We start from the raw sequence: 12,797 nt of genomic DNA on the forward strand, positions 1-12,797 counted from the left end.
TCACGTCCACGCTGTCGCGGCATGCTACCAGTGTTAAAGACTGCGATGGAGCTCCGTATGCCACGGCAAACTGGCTGACACTGACGGCGGCGGTGCACAAATGCTGCACAGCTAGCGCCATTCGACGGCCAACACCGCGGTTCCTGGTGTGTCCGCTGTGCCGTGCGTGTGATCATTGCTTGTACAGCCCTCTCGCAGTGTCCGGAGCAAGTATGGTGGGTCTGACACACCGGTGTCAATGTGTTCTTTTTTCCATTTCCAGGAGTGTATATTAGAACAAATAAGCCCTCGGTTACAAATATTAAGTCAAAATTGACCAGGTTTCGACGCTTGTTCACTAAAGTACGAGCAGCCCTTAGCGGCTCGCCATTTTACTTACAACTATTCATGACGTCGCCTTTCCGGCTTAGATCTACGTATTTTGATATGTGACTTGGCCGGTCGCTTGTGGCCGAGCGGTTCTAGGCGCTTCAGTCTGGAAACGCGCGACCGCTATGGTCGCAGGTTCGAATCCTCCCTCGGGCATGGATGTGTGTGATGTCCTTAGGTTAGTTAGGTTTAAGTAGTTCTAAGTTCTATGGGACTGATGACCTCAGATGTTAAGTCCCATAGTGCTCAGAGCCATTTGAACCAATATGTGACTTGTAAGTATTGCATCTTTTTCCAGTCAGTACAAACTTTAATTTTATTAATGTACTATATACCTGTTTTAGAGCAGTTAGTCTAATTCTGAAGACGACGCTCATAGTAGCGTCGAAACCTGGTCAATTTTGACTTAATATTTGTGACCGAGGGCTTATTTGTTCTAATATATCAATAATTACTTGTTCTCAATTAGTAGCATTAATGCGGTGGAGCTTACAGGTTCCTCACATAGCCCACCTACTACACACATATGTTGTGGTCCGCAGGTCGTGGTCTCGCGGTCGTGTTCTCGCTTCCCGAGCACAGGGCCCCGGGTTCGATTCCCGGCGGGGTCTGGGATTTTTCACCTGCCTCGAGATGACTGAGTATTTGTGTTGTCCTCATCATTTCATCATCATCATGAAAGTGGCGAAATCGGGCCGAACAAAGGTTCAGAATTTGTACGGGCGCTGATCATTAAAGTTGAGCGCCACACACACCAAAACATCACGTATGTTGTGCATTGTCCCATACATCTCTGATCATAAAAGTGGGACACACGTATCAAATACTAAATATCTCAAGAAAATGCCTTCGCCAAGTTGTAGATAGAGGCTGCAGTGGTCCAAAAATTGCTTCATTCCTCGCTTGGAAACAGATAAATGAATTAATTGACAGCATGACACGGGGTAACTACATAAGGTCCACGACACAGCGATAGCTACGCAAGGTATACTATAGTGCTGTACACAGTTTTATTATTATTACTATTAGAGAGGTTAGACACAAAGCATTAATAGCCTGAGGTCGACCAGTTTAGGCGTAAGGAGCCCAGCAATTAGGTGATTTACAAACATTAAGTACAGTGCACTCATCTGAATGTGCTTGATTTTAAATGGCGTCCCAGTGTGCTGGTCAAGCAAGTGCCGCATTGGAGAGGAGTAATGCAGGGGAAGCACGTTTTGTAACATTGTTCACCCTGACTGTAGATAGATAGCTTTCTTTTCTGACAAGGAGGTCGGCCGGTGTGGCCGAGCGGTTCTTTGGAACCGCGCGACCGCTACGGTAGCAGGTTCGAATCCTTCCTCGGGCGTGGATGTGTTTGACGTCCTTAGGTTTCAGTAATTCCAAATTCTAGGGGACTGATGACCTCAGATGTTAGTCCCATAGAGCTCAGAGCCATTTGAACCATTTTCTGACAAGGAATTGTGGGTAGCACTTGCGATGCACCACGAATTCCTTCCGTCACTCATTCTAACACACACACAAACTAAATATCATTCATCTTTCGTCATTTAAAAAACAAAAGTGTTCCAAAATAGGTCTTTCATTCTACAGTTTAGTTAGGTGCCAAAGTTGGTGATAATGTGGGAGAGGGGGAGGGGAAGTGAAAGATGGCAAGGGGGGGAGGGGGTGCTAGCTAATGTCTGACTGTACTCAGGGTTAATGGTCCAGGGAAGGTTGAAGGTTGGAAACCACTGTTCCAGAGCGAAAGTATACAGCAGCGCCGACGAGGAGTACGCCTGTCGTACTGAGAGCCTGATCAAGATCGGTTGTGCGAGCCTACCATTATACGCCACCCTGGATGTCGCTCCACGCAGCAGACCTGTGAACCCTTGATGATTATGATGATGATGATTGGGTTGTGGAGCACTCAACTGCGTGGTCATCAGCGCTCATACAATCTCTCAATTTTTACACAGTCCAATTTTTTTCAGCATCCAGTCTAGTCACTGTCACAAATGATGATGATCATGATCGTGAAATGATGAGGAGAACACAAACACCCAGTCCCGGGGCAGAGAAAACCCCATCCCCGCCGGGAATCGAACCTGGTACCCCGTGATCCAAAGGTAGCAATGCTAGCCACTAGACCACGAGCTGCGGACGTGTGACAGCCTCGGCAATAGTTTCTGGGCATTCCATATGACGGAGGACAACATTGTCCGTATGTTGTACACTCTGGCCAGCGACACCTAATCAAAGATCTGCCTTCGTCATCAGGACTGGTGCAAGTCAGGGTCCGACGCCTACGCGCCTATCTGCTAGGGGATGATACATCGGCGGAACTTACAACAAAGGCATACGGTCACAAGTGAGGGCATGCGCCACCGCCCCTACAAGATAGCGGCGCGTGAGAGCTGTGATATGTGCTCGTTCAGGCGAAAACGACAGCTTAGAGCAGGGGATTCGGGTCACGTGACCTCGCAGGCCATGGAGTAGGACCTCCCGCTTCCAATCCAGCGAACGGGAAATTACAGCATTAAGATGGTTGCTGACATCCACACTGAAATGAGGCGGTGCACCGTCATGTTGTACACTACTGGCCATTAAAATTGCTACACCAAGAAGAAATGCAGATGATAAACGGGTATTCATTGGACAAATATATTATACTAGAACTGACATGTCATTGCATTTTCACGGCCGGCCGGGGTGGCCGAGCGGTTCTAGGCGCTACAGTCTGGAACCGCGCGACCGCTACGGTCGCAGGTTCGAATCCTGCCTCGGGCATGGATGTGTGTGATTTCGTTAGGTTAGTTAGGTTTAAGTAGTTCTAGGTTCTAGGGGACTGATGACCTCAGAAGTTAAGTCCCATAGTGCTCAGAGCCATTTGAAACATTTTTACATTTTCACGCAATTTGGGTGCATAGATCCTGATAAATCAGTACCGAGAACAACCACCTCTGGGGGCGTAATAACAGTCTTGAAACGCCTGGGCACTGAGTCAAACAGAGCTTGGATGGCGTGTACAGGTACAGTTGCCCATGAAGCTTCAGCACTATATCACAGTTCATCAAGAGTAGTGACTGGCGTATTGTGACGAGCCAGTTGTTCGGCCACCATTGACCAGACATTTTCAATTGGTGAGAGATCTGGAGAATGTGCGAGCCAGGGCAGCAGTCGAACATTTTCTGTATCCAGAAAGGCCCGTACAGGACCTGCAACATGCGGTCGTGCATTATCTTGCTGAAATGTAGGGATTCGCAGGGATCGAATGAAGGGTAGAGCCACGGGTCGTAACACATCTGAAATGTAACGTCCACTGTTCAAAGTGCCGTCAGTGCGAAGAAGAGGTGACCGAGACGTGTAACCAATGGCACCCCATACCATCACGCCGGGTGATACGCCAGTATGGCGATGACGAATAGACGCTTCCAATGTGCGTTCACCGCGATGTCGCCAGACACGGATGCGATCATCATGATGCTGTAAACAGGACCTGGATTCATCCGAAAAAATGACGTTTTGCCATTCGTGCACCCAGGGTCGTCGTTGAGTACGCTTTCGCAGGCGCTCCTGTCTGTGATGCAGAGTCAAGGGTAACCGCAGCCATGGTCTCCGAGCTGATAGTCCATGCTGCTGCAAACGTCGTCGAACTGTTCGTGAAGATGGTTGTTGTCTTGCAAACGTCCCCATCTGTTGACTCAGGGATCGAGACGTGGCTGCACGATCCGTTACAGCCATGCGGATAAGTTGCCTGTCATCTCGACTGCTAGTGATACGAGGCCGTTGGGATCCAGCACGGCGTTCCGTATTACACTCCTGAACCCACCGATTCCATATTCTGCTAACAGTCATTGGATCTCGACCAACGCGAGCAGCAATGTCGCGATACGATAAACCGCAATCGCGATAGGCTACGATCCTACCTTTATCAAAGTCGGAAACGTGATGGTAGGCATCACAACAACGTTTCACCAGGCAACGCCGGTCAACTGCTGTTTGTGTATGACAAATCGGTTGGAAACTTTCTTCATATCAGCACGTTGTAGGTGTCGCCACCGGCGCCAACCTTGTGTGAATGCTCTGAATAGCTAATCATTCGCATATCACAGCATCTTCTTCCTGTCGGTTAAGTTTAGCGTCTGTAGCACATCATCTTCGTAGTGTAGCAATTTTAATAGCCAGTAGTGTATCTACGTCCTCTCATTAACAGCCACGGTTACGTTCTCCAACAACTCAGGTAGAACTCTTTGCACGAACCTCAAGTAGAGGTGGCCAATCAGACGGCCAGATAGACTTCCTAGTAATCAGTCTCGTCCTCCTTGTTTTTTTGCAGGAAATAAGGAATGTACACCTAAATAAACAGCGCAGTACGTGTCAACTTGTATGCATGTTAGTTGTAAATAAGCTGGAAAAACAGTAATACTAAACAAAGCGGTAGACAAGTTTACTTCCACATCTCCTTAAGCTGGCTTCTCTGGCCCCATGTTCCCTATCTCAAATTGTTCAGTGGAGCATACTCTATCTCCTGTTACGTTTTTGCACTGTCTTACGGAAACACTCTGTATAAAAGACAATGTCCCCCACTGGCTGACACTAACTCACTGACTCATCACCGCCCAGCGCAAACTGCTACGGACGAAACTTGAAATTCGCAGAGGGCGTTGATCTCATACTGTGGCCATCGTTCAAGAACGGATTTATCAAAATTCCATCCGTGAGGGGTTAAAATAGGGAATGAAACGTTGTTTGGAAAACATGTAGCTATTAAGGCAATTTTGAAGGTAGATCTACGAACTTTGGTATTTGGTTTCTCAGTCAGAAATAAAGAAGTACATGTTTCAGTGTTTTTGGAAATTTAACCTTTATGGGAGTGAGTCAGTGTGTGGAAGTTTGTTTTTAAAATAATTCATTATCAAGGAACTACTAAAGTATTTTTAAAGCTGCATCTATGAAAAGCTGGTATTTCACTTCTCAGTTCCAAACAAAAAATGCGTGTTCAGGGGTGAAACAGGGCCAGACTGACTGACTCACTCATCATCTCCCGGCCCACACCGCTAAGGATACAAACTTGAAACTTTGAGAGGGGGTGGATCGTATACTGTAGATACCTTTTAAGAAGGAATTGTTCGAAAATTCACTCCTAAAGGGGTGAAAGAGGGGATGAAAGTCTCTTTGAAAATATGTCGCTATTTAAGTAATTTTGAAGCTAGAACTACGTACATTGGTATTTCGTTTCACAGTCAGAAATTTAAAAAAAATACATGTTTCAGCATTTCTGAAATTCAACCACTAAGGGGTAAAATAGTGGGTGAAATTTTTTGAAAATAAATCGTGATTAGAGAACTATTATACCATTTTTAAAGCTACATCTGTCAAAACTGGTACTTAACGTCTTGGTTAGACATAAACAATACGTGTTTCAATGTTTTTGGAAATATGATCCTCTAAGGGAGTGCAATGTAGGATGAAATTATTTCATCATGAAATCATTTTCAAAGCTAAATCTAAGGAAATTTGTATTTGGCTTCTCTGTTAGGAATAAAAAATACATGTTTCGCTGTTTTTTTGTAAATTCAACCGCTAATGGGGTGAAATAAGGGATCAACATTTTTAAGAAAATGTTTATTTATATCAAAAAAATTTAAAGCTACATCCATGAAACTTGGTATTTCACTTCTCGGTAAGATATAAAGACATATGAGTTAGAGGCTGAAAGTTTCTGTGGAAATATCACCACAAGAATGCAAAAGGCATCATTAACAAACACCGTGGACTCTGCCTATCAGAATCGAGTTTTGCTCAGAAGCATATTCGAAAAAGACCATGTTTCTAAGGCCTTAATTAGCATAAAATGTTTAATTCCATTGCAGACAAGCAAAATAAATCTTTTCGGACCATACAGTCTACACGAGTGAAGTAACTGGCACTAATCTAGTTAATGAATATACGTATTATGAAGTAGTCAACAGATCATCCACTTTTTAGGAGAGGTCTCTGCAGTATAATCTAGAATTAACACCAGATACATTTCTTATCACGCTCTTCTGTATTGTGAAAGCACCATCTCTGTAGCTTTTCCACTGGAAATATTTCTGTAACTCATTGGTAAATGGTAATATGCATAATAAATTGGTTTCTTTATTTTTTTATCACTTATGCAGTAATCAAGCCTACTGCAAACATAGCTCTACTGAGACGCTTAATTAATTCTAAGCAGTGGAGTTTTCCAGTTGAGATTATGAACGTTCTACTTATTTTATTTCAGTGTTTGAGAAACTTGTTTTTGGAGCCTGTGGTGTTCTGAGAGAATTACTGAATGTTGTGAAAACTGGATGATAATCCAGTTGCATGGAACCATCGAGTAATGGAGATCACAATAAGACATCATAACTGGCAACAAGTGTAATTCTTTTATTTTGTTAATTGTGAAATGGTGTGCAAAAATTCATAAAATGAAGAGTTTCATTAGTGACTCTGTCGGGTGGTATGGTGGTGGTCCATGCGACATTCTCGTTTCTGACGTTTCGAACAGAGCTGCAGTGGGAATCTTCAGAGGTCCTCCTGGCTCCCCTCAGAGCAAGACTCAGGAGTCCCGGAGCACCCGCGAAGATATCCAGCGCAGCTGTGGATGAAACCTCAGGAACGAAACCTTTCATGATCAAAGACCATACGACCCAGGAGACCCATTGACAGCTATGCTATCAGTGACGTACTGTCTCGAAGAAAATCCTGAAGGAATTGCTGCCAAACAGATTTTGTTGTCCGTGTAGACTGCTTTAATTTTCTCGAAGTGAAAAGTCTTGGTTGCACATGTACCATCTTCAGATCTGTAGATAAAAACAAAACTACGAACCAAATATACTCTATGATATAGAATAGTATTGAAATTAATTGGGACAAGATGATTAAACTTTATCTGTGAACGTTTATTACTATATGTATAATGCAGTTAGTGGTTTACTGAAATATTAATAATTAATGTTTATTATTTTGCTTTAATGAGCTTCTACATATGTTGTGGCATAGATTCGACAAGGTTAGAGCAAATTTTTCGCAATTCGTTGTCATAAAATCACAATTTTACCACATTTACTAACATGGATTCTTTTGATAACTGCCTTTTCTCAGTACTCCAGAATTCTCGATGGGATTTAAGTCTAGTGCATTACCAGGCCACTGAAGCACAGTGATGTTGTTACTTCCATGGAAGTCTTGACTGCTTAAGAAGTGTGATACAGAGACAGTTCATGTTCATATATTCTTCCACCACCTGCAAAAGTCTGCAGGAATGGCACAATTATGCACCTAAGGATTTCCATATACTTGGTTGAATTAATCATGCTACCAACTGGAACTTCCGCCTCAGGGCCAAATGCAGTGAAGAAACTCCAAAACATTTTTTTGGGACGGTGTTTTACAGTCTGATCAAGATGCTCTGCTCTTATTGCCTCGTGGTTGCTTTGCCTGACAACCATTGCTCTGTATCCTTGAACAATAAGATCACTGAAGATTAAAGATTTACAATCATTGAAGGCCCAAGGTTTATGTGTTTTGACCCAAACCAACAGTTTTTTCTTCGTGGCGGGTATTAACAACTGCTTCTTTATTGGGTTTCGTTTCTTCCACTCAGAACGAAGAAGCATACGCCGTATCGTTGAAGAGTCAACTTCAACCACAGTAGCCAATAATCCCCTCTGAAGGTACTTACTTGTCTTTTGAGCATGAATTCTACTGTTTATAAGTAGAGTTTTGTGAGCTTTAGGTATGGTGTATGGCTTTCATCCACGTCAACACCTGCCTTTTCTGTTTGGAGACAATATATGCCCTACCACTAATGCCGCAATAAGTCTTGAAACACTAGATTTTCCCACACCAGCAACAGAGGCACTGTCTCGTTTAGTCATAGATATGAGTTCACGTAGAGAAAACTATTTTTGCCCGTTTCTTAGATGAAATGTCCGTTTTAACACAAACACGAATTTTTCATACCTAGAACACAGAAATATCCCACGCTGATGCTACACAAACAAGCACTCATTTCAACTGGAGGGGACCTACAGTTGCTGTTTATAGTCGAGACAACAACAATCCGGCAGGAGTCCAACAACTGGAAGGATAAAATTGGGTACCAAGACAAAAATAATCTGGCAGGAGTCCAACAACTGGGTGGATAAAATTGGTTACAGCCAATCGATTAGAGTTCATTGTGAAGTATGAGCTTGTCTTAATTATTTTAAACTCTGCTGTACAATGTTGTTGTACCGTAACTAAATGCATCAGAACGCACCTGATTATGTCAGTTACGAGGGTAACATGTCGAACGTATCAAAAATCAAATTTCTGCTAAATCTTCTGATTTTCTAAAAACTTCTTTAAGGTAAAACTTAAGAAATAGCCAATCCACTCGTATGCACAGAGTACATCCTCTTAAATCGTATGTGGCGATTCTTTTAGCTGTCGTATTTTCTGACGCGAGGACGGTGGTGGCAACTTCTCTTGTTCACCGTGACCTCGTGGTCGCGATATTACTCATCCGAAAAGAATAGATTTAAGTCTTCCTTTGCTACCGAGTCGCACGAACAGGTCGGGGAGTCTATGACGATTATCCCGTGCAGGCGAGTGGGGAAATTGCCGAGATGGAAGCGCGTCCTAACACGGACGTCAGCTGCGGTCTGCGGCGTGTCTAATCCTTAAACCACGATTCCGGGAGGGAGCGAGTTTCAGATTATAGCTTTAGTGGCCTCCAGGACTTCGTGTACCGTCCTACTCTCGTTTTCATGCACTGCACGCCAATGCTTTAGAAATGTGGTTGGATGCAAAGAAGTCTGCTACAAACAAATACACGGTGTGTGTTTTGAAGAGGTCTACGTGCTTACAACATTTCTCAGCGGTGCAGGCAAAATAATAGTTTCACCAGAAGAACAGCAAGCACACATGCATTATGCTCTTGCTGTAAGTAACCATACCATTGCAGCTTATAATTCTAGTAGCATAATATGTAAGTGCTGTTTTTAAGTCCGAATAATTCTGTATTTCAGGCCACTTAAGAGGCATCTAGCAAAACCAAAAATACATTTATTCAGTTGACATATGGACAGATAAAACAAAAAAATCATTATCAAATGAAATGACACAATTTCAGTGACTTTACTGGTCTCACAAAGATTTATGTATATAGACTGAAACGACGAGTGAAAATTTGTAGCAAGACGGTGGATCGAACACAGGTCTCCTGGTTACGAGGTAGGTGCGTTAGCCACTAGCCACTTCAGCACAGCGGATCACATGACTGCGCGGTTACCCTGGCACTTATACATACACTATGTGATCATAAATATCCGGACACTCCCGAAAACATACGTTTTTCATATTAGGTGCATTGTGCTGGCACCTACTGCCAGGTACTCCATATCAGCGACCACAGTGACCATTAGACATCGTGAGAGAGCGGAATGGGGCGCTCTGTGGAACTCACTGACTTCGAACGTGGTCAGGTGATTGGGTTTGTGTCATACGTGTATACGCGAGATTTCCAAACTCCTAAACATCCCTAGGTCCACTGTTTCCAATGTGAAAGTGAAGTGGATACGTGAAGGGACACGTACAGCACAAAAGCGTACAGGCCGACCTCGTCTATTGACTGACAGGGGCCGCCAACAGTTGAAGAGGGTCGTAATGTGTAATAGGCAGACATCTATCCAGACTATAACACAGGAATTCCAAACTGCATCAGGATCAACTGTAAGTACTATGACAGTTAGGCGGAAGGTGAGAAAACTTGGATTTCACGGTCGAGCGACTGTTCGTAAGCCACACATCACATCGGTAAATGCCAAACGACGCCTCGCTTGGTGTAAGGAGCGCAAACATTGGACGATTGAACAGTGGAAAAACATTTTGTCGAGTGATGGATCACGGTACACAATGTGGCGATTCGATGGCAGGGTGTGGTTATGCGAATGCCCGGTGAACGTCATCTGCCAGCGTGTGTAGTGCCAACAGTAAAATTCGGAGGCGGTGGTGTTATGGTGTGGTCGTGTGTTTCATGGAGGGCTCTTGCACCTCTTGTTGTTTTGCGTGGCAGTGTCACAGCATGGGCCTACATTGATGTTTCAAGCACTTCTTGCTTGCCACTGTTGAAGAGCGGTTCATGGATGGCGCCTGCATCTTTCAACACGAGCGAGCACCTGTTCATAATGCACAACCTGTGGCGGAGTGGTTACACGAGAATAATATCCCTGTAATGGACTGGCCAGCACAGTGTCCTGACCAGAGTACTATAGAACACCTTTGGGATGTTTTGGAACGCAGACTTCGTGCCAGGCCTCACAGACCGTCATCGATACCTCTCCTCAGCGCCGCACTCCTTTAAGATGGGCTGCCATTCCCCAAGAAACCTTCCAGCACCTGATTGAACGTATGCCTGCGAGAGTGGAAGCTGTCGTCAAGGTTAAGGCTGGGCCAACACCATTTTGAATTTCGGTAGTACCGATGGAAGGCGCCACGAACTTGTAAGTAATTTTCAGCCAGGTGTCTGGATACTGGGTTTCAGGCTGGATCACCCATTTACGTTCGGTGCTGATGCGCTGTTCCAGATCATGGAGAGTCTAGGCATATCTGTTCGTTTGTGAGGGGGAATTAAAATAGATTGTGGGGCAGTCAGAATCTGGGTCGAGGAGGGAGATGAGCCAGGGTAATCCATGCAGCTCTGCGAACCGCGTTACCAAGGAGGCTTAGTGGCTGAAGCAGCTGTCTAGTAAGCAGCAGACATGGGTTCGATTCCCTGCCTTGGTACAACTTTTTACTCGTCACTTGTATATATATATAGAATCGTTAATGTAGTGTACCTGGCAAAAGAAAAATTGCTACACCACGAAGATGACGTGCTACAGACGCGAAATTTAACCGACAGGAAGAAGATGCTGTGATATGCAAATGATTAGCTTTTCAGAGCATTCACACAAGGTCGGCGCCGGTGGCGACACCTACAACGTGCTGATATAAGGAAATGGTTCAAATGGCTCTGAGCAATATGGGACTTCCAACAACAAAAAATTGGCTCTGAGCACTATGGGAATCACTTCTGAGGTCATTAGTCCCCTAGGACTTAGAACTAGTTAAACCTAACTAACCTAAGGACATCACACACATCCATGCCCGAGGCAGGATTCGAACCTGCGACCGTAGCGGTCTCGCGGTTCCAGACTGCAGCGCCTAGAACCGCACGGCCACATTGGCTGGCTGACATGAGGAAAGTTTCCAACCGATTTCTCATACACAAACAGCAGTTGACCGGCGTTGCCTGGTGAAACGTTGTTGTGATGCCTCGTGGAAGGAGGAGAAATGCATACCATCACGTTTCCGACTTTGATGGAGGTCGGATTGTAGCCTATCGCGGCTGCGGTTTATCGTATCGTGACATTGCTGCTCGCGTTGGTCGAGATCCACTGACTGTTAGCAGAATATGGAATCGGTGGGTTCACGAGGGTAATAAGGAACACCGTGCTGGATCGCAACGGCCTCGTATCGCTAGAAGTCGAGATGACAGGCATCTTATCCGCATGGCTGTAACGGATCATGCAGCCACGTCACGATCCCTGAGTCAACAGATGGGGACGTTTGCAAGACAACAACCATCTTCACGAACAGTTCGACGGCGTTTGCTGCAGCATGGACTATCAGTTCCGAGACCGTAGCTGCGGTTACCTTTGACGCTGCATCACAGACAGGAGCGCCTGCGATGGTGTACTCGACGACGAACCTGGGTGCACGAATGTCTAAACGTCATTTTTTCGGATGAATCCAGGTTCTGTTTACAGCATCATGATGGTAGCATCCGTGTGAACGCACATTGGAAGCGTCTATTCGTCATCTCCATACTGGCGTGTCACCCGGCGTGATGGTATGGGGTGCTATTGGTTACACGTCTCGGTCACCTCTTGTTCGAATTGACGGCACTTTGAACAGTGGACGTTACATTTCAGATGTAGTACGACCCGTGGCTCTACCCTTCATTCAGTCCCTGCGAAACCCTACATTTGAGCAGGATAATGCACGACCGCGTGTTGCAGGTTCTGTACGGGGCTTTCTGGATACAGAAAATGTTCGACTGCTGCCCTGGCTAGCACATTCTCCAGATCTCTCACCAACTGAAAACGTGTGGTCAATGGTGGCCGAGCAACTGGCTCGTCAGAATACGCCAATCACTACTCTTGATGAACTGTGGTATCGTGTTGAAGCTGCGTGGGCAGCTGTACCTGAACACGCAATCCAAGCTCTGTTTGACTCAATGCCCAGGCGTATCAAGGCCGTTATTACGGCCAGAGGTGGTTGTTCTGGGTACTGACTTCTCATGATATGCATCCAAATTGCGTGAAAATGTAATCACATGTCATTTCTAGTATAATATATTTGTCCAATGAATACCCGTTTATCATCTGCAT

This window comes from Schistocerca piceifrons, chromosome 4 (genome assembly GCF_021461385.2).
Source record: "Schistocerca piceifrons isolate TAMUIC-IGC-003096 chromosome 4, iqSchPice1.1, whole genome shotgun sequence".
Taxonomy (NCBI): domain Eukaryota; kingdom Metazoa; phylum Arthropoda; class Insecta; order Orthoptera; family Acrididae; genus Schistocerca; species Schistocerca piceifrons.